We start from the raw sequence: 17,667 nt of genomic DNA, 5'->3' as shown, positions 1-17,667 counted from the left end.
AATGAACGTGCGTAATTATATGTCGTACCGGTCGTACGTTAAGAGCTATTTTACGTTAACCTTCCTCTCTCTCTATATATATCTCCCCCTAGGTTATTTAATATATAAGGTTTTCCACCAATCATGCATTATCACCTTATTTTTACTCTCTACTCTTTATTACCCTAATCATTGATACAATTCCTTTCAAGTACTCAAAAACAATTCTTTTATTATAATTAGATTACACATTTAAAAACAAAAAAAAAACATTTATTAAAATTAAAGCATTCATAACTTAAATAAAAAAACATTAAAATACGAAGAATAAGAAAATCATGACTCGAGATAAGCTAGATCTAAAGCTCCAACAACGTTCCATTTAGTTATTGATTTTTTATTAAAAATGCTTCTACATGTATTTATAAGGAAAAAGCGCCAAAATTTAAAAAAAAATTGATTTTTAAAATGTTAAGTTGAATTTTTAAGAGTGTTCCCCGATTCATCACTTTTTTAGTGTTTACCATGTTAATTTGAATGACTATATTTAACCCGTTCCATTTTGTGAATCATACCTTCAAATCCAACCCGAGACATCGGCTGTGGTATCACCTTTTGATGAGTAAAACCCAGACAAAGGTGCTTAAGGGTGCAAAATAAAAAACAAGGAAAATAAATAAAAGAACAGAAGATTACAAATTAGTAGTCAAAGAAAGCAAAAGGATGTGTGTTTACAAACCAATCATGGGCATGCCATGATCCAACCTATTATAACGGAACTTGCAGGAATCCCTGATCTTTAGCTTGAGCCATCGTAATCCCTTTCAGCCTTGTCACCATACTATATATATGTCCTTGATTCCATTATGTTGCACCATCTCATATAAGTCCTCTCTCTCCCTCTCCCTACGGTTATTTATATATAAGGTTTTTAGTTTTCCTACGAAGCACCCAGCTCCGGTCTACCAAAACCGAAAATCGACCCCATCACATGCAAGCTTCACCATGACTGTCGTTTTGCTGCCAACACATATCGGCTTCATAACCTAACTTGCTCACACGACTTCTACAGCCAACGCTGCTAGAACACCCTCAAAGCCGTTGCTTGCCCCCACATTCTCGCTTCTCCTATCTATTTTACGGTCCGCATTTAGGTAAGCATCAACACTTCCCTGCTTCATTGGAATTTGTCCTCTGGTTTTGATAGTGTATATGTATAGCATTGCCCTATCAACAAGTTCTATTAAATATGATCCTTTTCCGATGTTCATATCCGCTTAGAGTTAAATTCTTTGTATCAGCCTTCCAACATGTATTTATGCAATGACGGTTGGAAGAGCTCATCTGTTTATATATATTTGTTGACATAAAAGATAAAGGTTCATAATTAATTATTGATGGTTAGAACTGTGTTCTTGGAATCACCTGAATAACACCTGTCACACCCCAACCGATGGCGGAATCATCGGGGCGCGGCACTGAGCGAAACAGATTGTTCAGAAGTTTCCACAACAACTATCATACAATTCAGTTATATAACACGTCCCATACCGTGTCCCAAACAATAACCAGTTATCATAGAAAGCAACTAAACAATATGGGAACTGTTCCGACCACTCGGATACTTAATTATTACAGACCAAATGTAAATATTGTTTTAAGACCTCTAGACGACTACTGTGGATCTTACTGACTACAAGTGCCAGTGCAAGATCTACAGATAATTATGGCCCTGGAACAGGTACGTGGACACCGTCCTACGGACACAGACTCCTAGAAGTTTATTATTGTCTCGCTTCCCTAGCACGCTAGTAGCTTAAACACCTGTCACATACGTTAAAATAAAAGTCAATACATATAATGTAAAGGTGAGTACACAAGTTTGATATAGCATATAAAGTTCGGATAGTTTACGCATAACCAAGCACGTACACAAGGGCAAACGATGCACGTAAATTATCAACATGGGACCATCGATACCAACGACTTCGGGTTGACTGTCCGAGACAGTTCGCAATGCATGATTACCACCGTAATCCATGCAAGTAATTGTCCTTAGCAACCCCCGTGTGAACGGGTGCTGAGTCCAAACTATAGTACTATGTTGCTAAAGCAGGTAGATAGCACTCCACGTGTAAACATAATAAACAGCAATCATTTAGACAAGTAATACATGCAAATAGGTTAGCGTTCAAATAGTTGTGTTGATTGTGATTTTGATAGTTTACGTATGTAACACCCAAAAGTGCTAAAAGCAAAAAGGGATCGAGTATACTCACAGTGATTGATTGTGGATTGAAGGGAGCACTGAGAATAGGTTAGCCTGAATAGTTCGATAACACAACGATGAGTAACGCGGAAAAAGTAAACAAAGGGAAACTGGATCGGATAGGCCAATCGATCGGACAGCAGTTCGATCGAGTGGGCTGTTCGATTGGTTTGAAAGTCCGTTCGAATATCCATTCGATCGGCTGGCTGGCTCGATCGGCTGGTTCCTTCAAGTGGATTGTTTCTTCCTTTGATGTGAAGGATGTGTTTGTGTATGATGGTTTGTACTACCTTTCAAGTTGGTCGATCGAACTGCTGTTCGACCGGTTACCCCAACCGATCGGTTAGCACTTTGCTGCTTTCAAGTATGTCACTCGATCGGTTGGTATGTTCGATCGGGTGACATTCCAATGCTTTGAAAAGTCTAAGTGTTTTTAAAGTATAGTATCTCATGATCCGAGCAGTAATGATTACAATCGAATGGCGTAGCCGATCGAACAGTACCTCGTCAATACTACACTTTGTGAGTTGGTGAGTCTAAGTGCTGGTCGATCGGTTAGCCTAGTCGATCGGCTGGCATAGTCGTTCGGTTGGGCTGTTCGATCGAACAGCCTAGCCGTTCGGCCAGCTTCTCGATTTGGTTAACTTATCACCTAACACTTGGTTATTCCCGTTGTTTGTTGGTGTTTTAGAGATATTTTGACTACGAGTTGAATCACAAAACTGAAGTCCCTATTTAGCCTACTGACTTGAGCAGGAATCACCCAGACTCGGTCAGAGACGGTTTGGAACCCAAGTTTAAGTTTAACCCGGAATCGGTATATCTCTTGGTAGAACTCGAATCTTGAACCATGTGTTTGTTTAGGTTGATTTGTAAATCGGTTCAAGTCTCGTTTTCACCTTCTTGAGTGTAAAAGAGTTGAAAGATAGATGAAAACCCATCTTCCAATCCTTTTCCACCGTGAAATGTTAAGATCTATGGAAGATTTTAGGTTATTGATGTAGAAATCGGTCAGATCTAGCTTATTCATGGTTGAATGAAGTCAAGAACATGAAGTTCTTGATGAACACCAAGAACACCATGATGACATCACTCAAGAACACCTAGATCTTGGTGATTTCATGGATGAAAATCGGATTTTGAAAGATAGAAAGATGGAGAATCGATTAATGAACAAAAACGTACAGAGATTGGAGTGAAATACTTACCGGTTTGAGAGAAATCTTGGATTTAGTGAGAAAAAGTGGCTGGTCGGTCAGAGCTTTTCCAAAAGTGGAAAGCTTGACAAGGACAGCCCTATTTATAGGCTTCCAAAAGAGGAAAGGTCAGCTGATCGAGCAGCATTCCTGATCGAGCAGCTGTCCGATCGAACAGTCCTGTTCGATCGGCTAGCCTGTTCGATCAGGTTGCCCTGTTCGATCGGCTAGCCTGTTCGATCAGGTTGCCCTGTTCGAACGGCTTGCCTGATTTTGAGTGTTTCGCGACGATTTTCGATATTTCGAGTTCGATGAACGATAATTTGAGAATGATAGAATTCCTAATCAAATTACTTTTAGTCCTAACTACTATATCTAACATACAAGCATCCTTACAACTTGTTTCCAAAGTCGGTCTCGATTGAGTTTGATTCACCTTCGAGTCTTGATTGATTTGATTGATTCACCACACACTTTAACATAAAAGTAAACATGCACAAATAACACATAAGGCACACACACACACGTATAAAAAGTACTAAAATCCCCACACTTGAGTTTGATGATTGATTTGATTAGCTTGATTATTGATTGACTAGCTTTATTGCGTTGTTACTTCCTATCACACACAATCGGTCGTTGATTCACAGTTCGATTATCGGTCGATTTGGTTTAATTATACAACACTTACTCCAAATAATACGAAAATCAAAATGAAACTAAAATGAAATTAATCTTTATTAATCTTTAATTCCAATAACAGTCAACACTTGATCTTGACTTTGACTTTGGAAAACACGGGGTGTTACAGTCTCCCCTCCTTTAGGGAATTTCGTCCCGAAATTAGGCCGAGAACCGTACATCGCCGTGTGATTTTACCTATTTGATGCTTCAGATCTACCTGAATAACTGCGGGTACTTGGCCTTCATGTCACTTTCGAGTTCCCAAGTGAACTCCGCGCCTCGTTTGCCTTCCCATCGTACTTTTACAATAGGAATGCGAGAGCGTCTGAGTTGCTTGGTCTGTCGGTCCATGATTTCGACAGGCTTTTCCACGAAGTGTAGAGTCTCATTGACCTGAAGATCGTCGAGTGGTATTATAGAGTCGTGGTCGGCTACGCATTTTCGAAGGTTTGAAATATGGAAAGTCGGGTGGACATTGCTGAGTTCCTCCGGTAATTCGAGTTTGTAGGCAACTTTACCGATCCTTTCCAGAATCTTAAAAGGTCCAACAAATCGTGGCGCAAGTTTCCCTCTCTTGCCGAATCGAACTACTCCCTTCCAAGGCGATACCTTTAGGAGCACGTAGTCGCCAACTGCAAATTTGCGGGGCCTGCGTCGTTTATCGGCGTACATCTTTTGTCTATCCCGGGCCTTTACCAAATTTTCCCTTATTTGGTGGATCTTGTCAGTCGTTTCTTGTAGAATCTCGGGCCCAGTCAATTGTGAATGACCGACCTCGTGCCATACAATAGGCGAGCGACATCTCCTACCATACAGGGCTTCGAAAGGTGCCATTTCGATGCTGGAGTGATAGCTATTATTGTACGAAAATTCGACCAACGGTAGGTGTTTGCTCCAACTACCACCAAAATCAATAACACACGCACGGAGCATGTCTTCAATAGTACGAATCGTTCTTTCAGTCTGCCCGTCGGTTTGCGGGTGGAATGCGGTACTCAAATTCAGCGTCGTACCTAGAGCTGCTTGAAAAGTTTCCCACAATCTCGATGTAAACCGAGCATCGCGATCCGAAATGATGTCTCGAGGCGTACCATGATTCTTAATGATCTCGTCGGTGTAGATTTGGGCTAGTTTGGCCACCTTATAGTCTTCTCGTATTGGCAGAAAGTGGGCTGATTTGGTTAGACGGTCGACTATAACCCAAATGCTGTCGTGACCTGATGGCGTGGTCGGAAGCTTAGTTATGAAATCCATAGCTATACTTTCCCACTTCCATACGGGTATCGGCGGTTGTTCGAGTAAGCCTGAGGGTCTTTGGTGTTCAGCCTTGACTCTTGCACAAGTTAAACAGCTACCAACATATAGAGCAATATCCCTTTTCATCCCAGGCCACCAGTACTTGTAGCGAAGGTCTTGGTACATTTTGTCCGCACCGGGATGAATGGAATATCGGGATTTGTGGGCTTCGTTCATGATAATCTTTCGCAAATCTGTCCTCCTCGGAACCCAGATTCGGTCCAGATAATAGAATATTCCGTTGGCTTTGCTCACAAGCTGAGTTCCATCGTGATAGATTCGCTCTTTCTTTAACGTACGCTCGTTAAAGCAAGCGTGTTGTGCTTCGCGGATGAGAGCTTCGAGGTTATACTGAGCCTGGATGTTTCGAACACCTATCACGTAATTCTTTCTGCTGAGGGCGTCTGCAACTACATTCGCCTTGCCTGGGTGATAACGGATCTCACAGTCGTAGTCGTTGAGAAGTTCTACCCATCGGCGTTGACGCATACTGAGTTCCCTCTGGTTAAAGATATGTTGTAGGCTCTTGTGATCGGTGAAGATCGTACACTTTGTACCATACAGGTAGTGTCGCCAAATCTTTAAGGCAAAGACAACTGCGCCTAGCTCGAGGTCATGGGTTGTATAGTTCTTCTCGTGGATTTTGAGCTGTCGGGATGCGTAAGCTATAACCTTGTCTCGTTGCATGAGAACACAGCCTAGTCCAAGGTTTGAAGCATCACAATAGACCACGAAGTCATCGCTTCCGTCCGGCAGTGTAAGAACTGGTGCATGGCACAGCATGTGTTTGAGGGTTTGGAAAGCAGTCTCCTGTGCGGTTCCCCACACAAAAGGCTTGTCTTTGTGAGTAAGGGCGGTAAGCGGTACAGCAATCCTTGAGAATCCTTCGATGAATCTCCGATAGTAACCAGCTAATCCGAGAAAAGAGCGAACTTCTGACGGATTCCTTGGCGTAACCCATCCCTTGACTGCCTCAATCTTTGCAGGATCAACGTGTATACCCCGACTATTCACAATGTGACCCAGAAACTGAACCTCCTCCAACCAGAACTCACACTTGGAGAATTTGGCGTAGAGTTGGTTTCCCTGAAGCAACTCGAGAACCAATCGCAAATGCTGCGCATGTTCGGCCCTCGATCTGGAATAAATCAGGACATCGTCGATAAATACAATGACAAAACGGTCTAAGAATGGTTTACACACGCGATTCATCAGATCCATAAAGACCGCGGGTGCGTTGGTCAAACCAAAAGGCATGACAACAAATTCGTAGTGGCCGTATCGGGTTCGAAAAGCGGTTTTGGGGATGTCTTCCTCTTGAATCCGCAACTGATGGTAGCCTGAACGTAGATCAATCTTGGAGAAACACTGAGCACCTTGTAATTGGTCAAACAGGTCATCGATTCTTGGTAAGGGGTATCGGTTCTTGATGGTCAGCTTGTTCAATTCCCGGTAATCGATGCACATCCGGAACGACCCGTCCTTCTTCTTGACAAAAAGGACTGGCGCGCCCCATGGAGAAGTGCTCGGGCGAATGAAGCCTTTTTCAAGTAACTCTTGGAGTTGGTTCGAGAGTTCTCGCATCTCAGATGGAGCGAGTCGATACGGAGCTTTGGCTACCGGGTTGGCTCCTGGAATAAGGTCGATTCGAAAGTCGATATCACGACTTGGAGGTAATCCAGGAAGATCATCAGGGAACACCTGAGGAAATTCTCGGACAACAGGAACATCATTGACTTCAATTTTCTTTTTCTTGTCCGTCTCTGCTACAACAATGTTGGCCAAGAAGGCTCGATATTCCTTGCGGAGATATTTGCGAGCTTGAAGACAGGACATGAGCTTGAGATCTTTCGCAGTAGTTTCACCATAAACACATAGAACATCACCACTAGCTAGCACAAAACGAATCATCTTATCAGCACACACAACTTCAGCATGGTTTTCACGAAGAAAGTCCATGCCTACTATGACATCGAAACTCCCGAGTTGCATTGGAATGAGATTAATCGGGAATATATGATTGTTGAGCTTGAGAGTACAATCACGGAGCACAGAATTGACAGCAATGGTTCTTCCGGTAGCGACTTCTACTTCGAAGGGTGTCGAAAGATAAGAGCGCTTACGTCTAAGAAGCTTCTCAAATTCAAATGACACAAAGCAGTTATCGGCTCCAGTATCAAACAAACATGATGCATATATACCATTCACAAGGAACGTACCATTGACCACGTTGTTGTCAGCTTGAGCCTGGCGTGCGTTGATGTTGAAAGTTCTGGCGTGAGCGGCTTGTTGCTGAGGCTGTTGTTGTTGTTGCTGGGGTTGTTGAGCTTCTTGTTTCGCCACCCTGTTCGGGCACCGGTTTGCGAAGTGGTTAGGGTCACCACATGCAAAGCAGGTCCGAACATTGTTTGTTGGGGCCTGTGCAGCTTGAGGAGCTTGAGGAGCTTGAGGAGCAGGGAGTAGAGCCTGGTTAACAGCAGCTTGAGCTTGAGCTTGACGGGGACCATAGCGACAACTCGCAGTGAAATGCCCGTAGACGTTACAGTGAGCGCAGAATCGGCAGGCCACACCCACCGGGTGATGGTAAGAACATGTAGCACAGAGTGGGTGGGGGCCGGTGTACGCACGCTTTGCTGGCGGCGCATTGATCACTGGCGCAGTGCGCTGTGGTTGTTGTTGTTGTGGCGGTACTGACTGAAGTGGGGTAGCATTGGTTGCAGCAGCGCAACTCTTCTTCTTTCTTCTCCTTGAGGACTTGGAGGCTTGAGCAGTAGGGTTGTCGGTTGATGCTGTGGTGACTTGATGCAGAGACTTGTTTGGCTTATCCCAGACACCAGCCTTAACTCGCTTGTCGTTAATCTCAGCGGCGAGTAGGTAGGTTTCCTCGATCGTTGCGGGTTTGGCGGCGTGAACAAAATCTGCGACACAATCCGGAAGAGCACGGATGTATTTCTTGATGGTCATGTCAGAAGTCTTGACCTGGTCTGGACAGATAATGCTCAGCTGCTTGAAACGGGCAGTGAGACCAGCGTTGTCGCCCTCCTTCTGCTTGATACTCCAGAACTCATCCTCCAACTTTTGGCGTTCGTGGGGAGGACAGAATTCGTCCATCATGATCGATTTCAACTCCTTCCATGTCAGCTCGTATGCAGCGTCGTTCCCGCGCTTGTTCCTTTCTGCGGTCCACCAGTCCAAAGCCCGCGACTGGAAGACACCGGTAGCATTGAGAGTACGGAGATGATCTGGGCATCCGCTTTGGCGAAGGGTAACTTCCACAGAGTCAAACCAATGAAACAGAGCCGTAGGGCCATCTTCACCGGTAAACTCTTTTGGCCCACATGCCTTGAATTGTTTGAAGCTAAAAGTAGCTTTGTTGGAGTCTTTGGGCGTGAGGGTTCGGGATTCCTCAGATGACTTGCTTGCGTTCTCGAATACTTCACTCACAGCCTTTGCTACTGTTTTAGAGAGGATAGCAGCAAAACGACGATCTCTCTTCTCCCGACGAGTAAGACGTTGACGAGGCCTTGATGATGACGACATGGTCTGCAATAGACATCGCCATAGGGCTCAACACAACGAATTCGAATCTCGCACGTCTTAGTTTACTAAAGCTCAGAATCACGTCGCATCTCACGTCACGTAACACATGTAAACACATAAACACATAATCACAAAGACACATAAGCACAGAAGCAACTCAAGCACAGAAGCAATTAAGCAAGTAGAGCACTTAATTTCCTAAACACGTACGAAATTTTATCACAGAAGCAGTCAGAAAACAGAAACCTATATCCACCTGTCGAGTATCGTTTGTTTTGCATATCGGATAGCATCACATTGTATCGTCTAACTTAGTCGTATAGCGTAGCCTAGCACACTGGTTTCGTTTAGATCACATCTCCAGAGATTTGAATCAAGATAGGATAGCAACAAAAGTCACGCCGATTGATAGCAAATGGAGTAACCCGCAAATTTTAAAACACGTAAACAGGTAAATCATATAAAATCAACAAAGCAACACTCAAATCGGAGATGGGATTGTCTGCGGCTACTAGACTTTGACTAACCATGGCAATTTAACTATTCACAGTTGACTTGTCGTCACTTTCGACTCTAGGGGACATGTTTCTGCCTCGATTCTTGGGCATTACGCATGCGCATTCTAGGTCATACTCGTGAGTTCAAGTCGTTGGAGTCCGTCAATTGCCTTGGCGAGATAAAGTAAAGTCGGAATAACTGCCAAGGTTAGGGTTTCACCCCTAGCTTAGCAATTTCTTCCTTGTTTTAAGAAAATTTAGAGGAAGTTTTCATCAATCCATGGGTTTCAGCCCCGAATTTGGTATAACTTTCCCCCCGTTTGATAGAAAAATCACACAAAATAATTAGCAAAATTTTGTATTTTCAGGCAGGAATTTGCGGATTTCACTCCTAATCCTGTCCAAATTACAAAATTTGGCTCGGAGTTCGGATGTAATGATAGAATAGAAGGAAACAACATAAATCAAGCACATAAACTTGGTCTCTTGGTTCCTAACTATAGTCTAGGTTTCTAAGACAGCGATCCGGACTAGATCGTGTCTAACCTAATTCCCTATAGTTATGGCTCTGATACCAATCTGTCACACCCCAACCGATGGCGGAATCATCGGGGCGCGGCACTGAGCGAAACAGATTGTTCAGAAGTTTCCACAACAACTATCATACAATTCAGTTATATAACACGTCCCATACCGTGTCCCAAACAATAACCAGTTATCATAGAAAGCAACTAAACAATATGGGAACTGTTCCGACCACTCGGATACTTAATTATTACAGACCAAATGTAAATATTGTTTTAAGACCTCTAGACGACTACTGTGGATCTTACTGACTACAAGTGCCAGTGCAAGATCTACAGATAATTATGGCCCTGGAACAGGTACGTGGACACCGTCCTACGGACACAGACTCCTAGAAGTTTATTATTGTCTCGCTTCCCTAGCACGCTAGTAGCTTAAACACCTGTCACATACGTTAAAATAAAAGTCAATACATATAATGTAAAGGTGAGTACACAAGTTTGATATAGCATATAAAGTTCGGATAGTTTACGCATAACCAAGCACGTACACAAGGGCAAACGATGCACGTAAATTATCAACATGGGACCATCGATACCAACGACTTCGGGTTGACTGTCCGAGACAGTTCGCAATGCATGATTACCACCGTAATCCATGCAAGTAATTGTCCTTAGCAACCCCCGTGTGAACGGGTGCTGAGTCCAAACTATAGTACTATGTTGCTAAAGCAGGTAGATAGCACTCCACGTGTAAACATAATAAACAGCAATCATTTAGACAAGTAATACATGCAAATAGGTTAGCGTTCAAATAGTTGTGTTGATTGTGATTTTGATAGTTTACGTATGTAACACCCAAAAGTGCTAAAAGCAAAAAGGGATCGAGTATACTCACAGTGATTGATTGTGGATTGAAGGGAGCACTGAGAATAGGTTAGCCTGAATAGTTCGATAACACAACGATGAGTAACGCGGAAAAAGTAAACAAAGGGAAACTGGATCGGATAGGCCAATCGATCGGACAGCAGTTCGATCGAGTGGGCTGTTCGATTGGTTTGAAAGTCCGTTCGAATATCCATTCGATCGGCTGGCTGGCTCGATCGGCTGGTTCCTTCAAGTGGATTGTTTCTTCCTTTGATGTGAAGGATGTGTTTGTGTATGATGGTTTGTACTACCTTTCAAGTTGGTCGATCGAACTGCTGTTCGACCGGTTACCCCAACCGATCGGTTAGCACTTTGCTGCTTTCAAGTATGTCACTCGATCGGTTGGTATGTTCGATCGGGTGACATTCCAATGCTTTGAAAAGTCTAAGTGTTTTTAAAGTATAGTATCTCATGATCCGAGCAGTAATGATTACAATCGAATGGCGTAGCCGATCGAACAGTACCTCGTCAATACTACACTTTGTGAGTTGGTGAGTCTAAGTGCTGGTCGATCGGTTAGCCTAGTCGATCGGCTGGCATAGTCGTTCGGTTGGGCTGTTCGATCGAACAGCCTAGCCGTTCGGCCAGCTTCTCGATTTGGTTAACTTATCACCTAACACTTGGTTATTCCCGTTGTTTGTTGGTGTTTTAGAGATATTTTGACTACGAGTTGAATCACAAAACTGAAGTCCCTATTTAGCCTACTGACTTGAGCAGGAATCACCCAGACTCGGTCAGAGACGGTTTGGAACCCAAGTTTAAGTTTAACCCGGAATCGGTATATCTCTTGGTAGAACTCGAATCTTGAACCATGTGTTTGTTTAGGTTGATTTGTAAATCGGTTCAAGTCTCGTTTTCACCTTCTTGAGTGTAAAAGAGTTGAAAGATAGATGAAAACCCATCTTCCAATCCTTTTCCACCGTGAAATGTTAAGATCTATGGAAGATTTTAGGTTATTGATGTAGAAATCGGTCAGATCTAGCTTATTCATGGTTGAATGAAGTCAAGAACATGAAGTTCTTGATGAACACCAAGAACACCATGATGACATCACTCAAGAACACCTAGATCTTGGTGATTTCATGGATGAAAATCGGATTTTGAAAGATAGAAAGATGGAGAATCGATTAATGAACAAAAACGTACAGAGATTGGAGTGAAATACTTACCGGTTTGAGAGAAATCTTGGATTTAGTGAGAAAAAGTGGCTGGTCGGTCAGAGCTTTTCCAAAAGTGGAAAGCTTGACAAGGACAGCCCTATTTATAGGCTTCCAAAAGAGGAAAGGTCAGCTGATCGAGCAGCATTCCTGATCGAGCAGCTGTCCGATCGAACAGTCCTGTTCGATCGGCTAGCCTGTTCGATCAGGTTGCCCTGTTCGATCGGCTAGCCTGTTCGATCAGGTTGCCCTGTTCGAACGGCTTGCCTGATTTTGAGTGTTTCGCGACGATTTTCGATATTTCGAGTTCGATGAACGATAATTTGAGAATGATAGAATTCCTAATCAAATTACTTTTAGTCCTAACTACTATATCTAACATACAAGCATCCTTACAACTTGTTTCCAAAGTCGGTCTCGATTGAGTTTGATTCACCTTCGAGTCTTGATTGATTTGATTGATTCACCACACACTTTAACATAAAAGTAAACATGCACAAATAACACATAAGGCACACACACACACGTATAAAAAGTACTAAAATCCCCACACTTGAGTTTGATGATTGATTTGATTAGCTTGATTATTGATTGACTAGCTTTATTGCGTTGTTACTTCCTATCACACACAATCGGTCGTTGATTCACAGTTCGATTATCGGTCGATTTGGTTTAATTATACAACACTTACTCCAAATAATACGAAAATCAAAATGAAACTAAAATGAAATTAATCTTTATTAATCTTTAATTCCAATAACAGTCAACACTTGATCTTGACTTTGACTTTGGAAAACACGGGGTGTTACAACACCAATTTCACTCAAATGTTTCACGGAACAAATTAATACTGCAATGTTCTTCGATTTTGGAATGCAAATTTACATGTTATTTAACCTACATTTTTTTGTTGCTTGTGCTTTTAGAGATACAAAGTTCAAGGGATGGAAATCTGATGGCTTGTAACTTTGAATGTTTTTAGATGGATTGAGGTTTATAAGGATCTATGGAGCAAACTTTAAGTGACGTATTATTAAACATCATCAATTTAGAAGAGCTATCAACTACGTTTTTCTTAGCTTTAAAAATTGTGAGGTGGAAATATGAGGTGAGTTTCTTTTCTCTAACATCTGTTTAAACTTTGAATCATCCATTAGATAGGGTTTCAGGCAGATAAATGGTGTAAAAAGTCTTTGTTATATCTCAATAGGAAAAAATAAACCGTATTTAAACCAATTTTTTAAATCAATAAAATTTCTATAAACAAAAACTATTGAACAAATATGAAGGAATGGTGGAAGAGAGTGACTACATTTAGATGAATCATATATGACCAAAATTGGCAAACTAACACACAAAAATGAATATAAATAATTATACCTATTTATTAAATCTATGTGTGAGTTGATGTCTAATCAACTATAGTACTACCACCAAATTGCTTATTAGGGTATCCGGGGCACCAAGCGGGGAGTGGTTCGGTGACCCTATCCACCGATCGGGAACACCGCCGCCATCCCTGCGGTGACCCAATTCGGGGAAGGGATTCGGGGAGAGTTCACCGAAGAAGGGGAGGGTTGTTGGTGGGGCCAGCCTCACTTTCAACCAATCACTGATTTTTTTTAATTAAAAAAATAAGTCACCTAAGAGGGGAGTGCCGCCATCAAATTGGGGTTTGAGAGGAGTTTAAGAGGGAAGTTGACATGGCATAACCTGATTGGGTGTGCGTAAGAGAGGGGACTCCCCTCTTAGGGGAGTGCCCCGCTCACCCTTAGTATCAATATTGTATTTGAAACAGCAAATTGTATGCTAAAAATCTTTTCATTTCTATATTCATTTTCTTATTTGGTAGATTCAACCGTGTTTGCATTATTGTTGAGTAAAATGTTTGATATTATCTTGTTAACATACATGGATATGAGTTAGAAAGCTCATTTAATAAAAAAAAGTTTTTGTTTTGAAAAGGCTTTCGTATTTTCTTCTTGATCTGCATTTTAAACAACAAATTGTTAGCTAAAAATATTTCCTTTTCTTACCATCCTTGCATTTTAAACAACAAATTGTTAGCAAAAAATCTTTCCTTTTCTTACCATCCTCCGTTACAATGTATGTATAGATATTTGAATCGAGTTTATTCTTCCAATTGTTCGTAGGTTGTATAATGGACTCCTCAGCTGAATCCATGGACGTTGACTCTTTCTCTGTCGCTCCGTCGTCATCGACTCCGCATGTCTCTAAGGACACAGACACACAACCCGGATCTTCATTTGTTCCATGAAACATCCGATGACCATGATGGTCAAGGTGCTTCTGCGGGCGATACCTCGTCGGCTGCTGGGCAGGGGTCGGGTGGTTCAAACACCGTGCCAAGTGACCACCTCTCCATCTTTGAACCAGTACAACCTAATGTGGCTCCAGTTGAATCCGACTCGGTCACTGGGCCGAGGGCTGAACAGTAGCAGGGAGGGGAGCCCCAGGGCCAAGAGGATCAGGAGGCCGAAGGGGGCGGACCTCAGGAGACTGAGGTGGCTGAAGGCGGTGGACCGCAAGAGGCTGAGGTGACTAGCGAGGAGCAGGAGGTTGGCGGGGAGGCTGGGGATGAGGACGCTGGGGAGCAACAGGAGGTTGGCGTGGAGGCTGGGGATAAGGACGCTGGGGAGCAGCAAGAGATTGGCATGGATGCTGGGGAGCAGCAGGAGGTTGGCGGGGATGCTGGGGAGGAGGACGCTAATGATCAGGAGGTTAGTGGGGAAGCTGGCGGGAATGCTGAAGGTGCAGGTGTCAAGCGCAACAAACGCGAAAGAGGTGATGATGATGTAGGAGGACCGTCAGGCGGCAAGATTGTCAAACCCCAACCGATGGCGGAAACATCGGGGCACGGCACTAGGCGAGCCAGATTGCTCAAGAAAATCCATAACAACTATTAAATGACAATATTTAAAAGGTTCGTTGTCCCATACCAATAAACAAATATTTCACAAACAGTCATCACAGAGTTCAAATCTCTTAAACAAAACCAATCTGACAACCTAAATTTTTATTTGCGGGTTTCTAAACTTCCTAATCCATTGCAGTTCTGCCTAACGATGAGGCGGGTCAGAACTTTGACGCTGGAAACGATGACGACGTTGGAAACGACATTTATGAAGTAGGAAACAATATTAATAGTGAGGACGTAGAGGATGTAAATGTGGACGATCCAGAACAGGTTGACCACAATCAAGAAGCTTTGAATGTGTAAGTGGAAGTTGTTTTCGTTAATCCAGAAATATGTGATATAGATCAGGTTGACCACAATGAAGAGGCTGTGAACGTGGAACTGGATGTTATCCTTGTTGATCAAGCTGATCAGGAGCAGGTTACTAATATTGGTCATGGTGGGGGAGATGAGAAGCAGGTTACTAATATTGGTCAAGGTGGGGCTGATGAGGAGCATGTTGCTAATCTGGATTCGGAGTAGCGTCAAGTAGGCGGCGAAATAGGGCCGCTTACTGGGAAACGCAAGAGGGATGATGGGGGCCATGAGCCGGATAAATGGAAAAACTAGCTTTGACATCTAAAAGTAAAAAATCCTTGGGGATTGGGGTGATTTTTTTTTCATAAAGTCTACAAGAACTTTGTAGCCATAGAAAAATACTATCTGTTGAAACTCAGTTGAATCAAAGTCATATAAACAGAAACCCGTTAACACAACCCCTTTTTATTTAAATTCTCATTCTCAAATATCATATTTAACATCAACTTTTAGATTTAAAAAAAATTACATCTTTAAACAAAAAAAATAGTTCAACCCAATCAATTTAGATCATTTTCCAAACCCGCCCATAGTGTCATCTCTAATAACAATAGTTGATTCCTTTTTAGAAGAAAAGGTCTCACCAGGGATTAAGTTATTCTACAAACACTCCTAATTGTAAGAAGTGTAAGAAGGATTTATAGAGTTACAAGTGTCCAATAACCTAAAATCTAAACCCACTACATCAATACCCAAAACCTAAACACCCACCCCCACCTCACCCCACCCTACCACCACCCAAAAACCTAACCCCCCCGCCCCCTCTCGACAAAAAAAATAATAAAAAAATTGGGGTTGGGGTAGGGTGGGGATTCAGGTTTTTGGGTGGTAGTGGGTGTTTTTTTTTTTTTTTTTTGTGTAGTGGGTTTTTTTTAGTAGCCTTTGTATCATTCTTACAATAAGGAGCCTTTGTATTTGATCCTAATCCATTATTAGCATTATACATCTTCACGTCATAAACAAAGATGTTAGAATTCAAACCAATAACTGATGCCGATCAAGCTGTGTTCTATCTCAAACGGGTCAAATTGAAAATTTTGGCTGAAATGTGAATGTGTCATACAAGTTAAAAGTAATTCAAAGTTTATTTTTTATTGCATACAACTACTATAAAGTTTTTATTCAAACACTATTAATAACAGAATAGTAGTGTCTTTGTAACCATGATCCGCATAATTTATTGTACAAAAAAACACTTTAAAATAGACGACAAAAAATGTGCAGATGAAGCTATCCATAAAAATATGCACCGTTTCAACCTAAACCCTTTTTGACCCGAACTCGTTTTGATATTACCCAACCAACCTAACCACTCATCATCTTGCCACCTCCAATCATACAACAAAAAGCCAACTGAAGATTTGCAAACTTAGATGGTGCAATAACCTAACAGCAAATCGAACACCAAAATCAATCAATACCAGGAAACACTCCATCATACATACGTGCAAACAATCAATTACTGCATAAAGTATGCAAATAAATCTAAACTGTGTAATAGGACACGGAATATGTTCAGTGTCCATGTAACATAAGGTAGTTCACGTTATGAAACTCATGACACCATTTCGTTCATTTTTCACTAATGTCTAGTGCATAGAGATTCTCTTATTTTTGCTTAATATATGGACTACGTAAAATCCAATGCCGGAGAGAAAATAAAACTCCAATCCCTTTATTTCAAACATTTTTATTTAATACATAAAAAACTTATTTAAAATAACATACTGATATACTTTCTTGTTTCGAGCAAAACTAGGATTTTGCTCGCCGCGCGTTGCGGCGGTGCGCGACGGGTGGAAACATATAGTAAGACAAAACACGATTCGTAAAACGCAGTGCTTAAAAGTCAATTACAAAAAAAAAGTGTAAGTCACAAAGGTAGACACAAAGTGTACAACACAATGCATAAGACATTTCGTAAAATACCATGCATTGGCATTTGCAAAAGTAGGAGTTGTAGTTTAGGGGGTTACAATTGCAATTTTTTAAACGTTGGGCATGTGTAAAAATGGAGTAATAGTCCAATGGGTAAAAAAGCAAAATCTAAAAAAACAAAGTGTAAAAGTTTAGGGGTGGTGGCGGAAATGTGTAAAAGATGAGGGGGTGTTGGTAGAAATGTAAAAGAAGATGGTTGGTGGCGTAACTATGTAAGAGCTAACGGGTTGATTGTGAAAAACCAAAGTAGAGGGTCGGTGCTGGTAAAGTTTGAAAGATGAGGTTGTGGTTTTAGAAATTCAAGTAGGAGGTTTAGATGCTAAATTTGTTATTTTATAAAAGTTTAAAGACAAAGTAAAGGGCTA

At 41.9% G+C, this 17,667-nt stretch overlaps 1 long non-coding RNA gene across 1 annotated transcript; it reads left to right on the top strand.

Annotated features, from left to right (window-relative positions):
* Positions 1-518: 518 nt before the first annotated feature.
* LOC110936748 lies at positions 519-15,792 on the top strand. Its single transcript, XR_002590246.2, has 4 exons — positions 519-1,133; positions 12,996-13,177; positions 14,223-15,013; positions 15,144-15,792. It is a non-coding gene; the product is annotated as an uncharacterized LOC110936748 (long non-coding RNA).
* Positions 15,793-17,667: the final 1,875 nt, after the last annotated feature.

This window comes from Helianthus annuus, chromosome 4, assembly GCF_002127325.2.
Source record: "Helianthus annuus cultivar XRQ/B chromosome 4, HanXRQr2.0-SUNRISE, whole genome shotgun sequence".
NCBI lineage: Eukaryota > Viridiplantae > Streptophyta > Magnoliopsida > Asterales > Asteraceae > Helianthus > Helianthus annuus.
The sequence above is the reverse complement of the archived record's forward strand: the minus strand, read 5'-3'. Positions and strand labels throughout refer to the sequence as shown.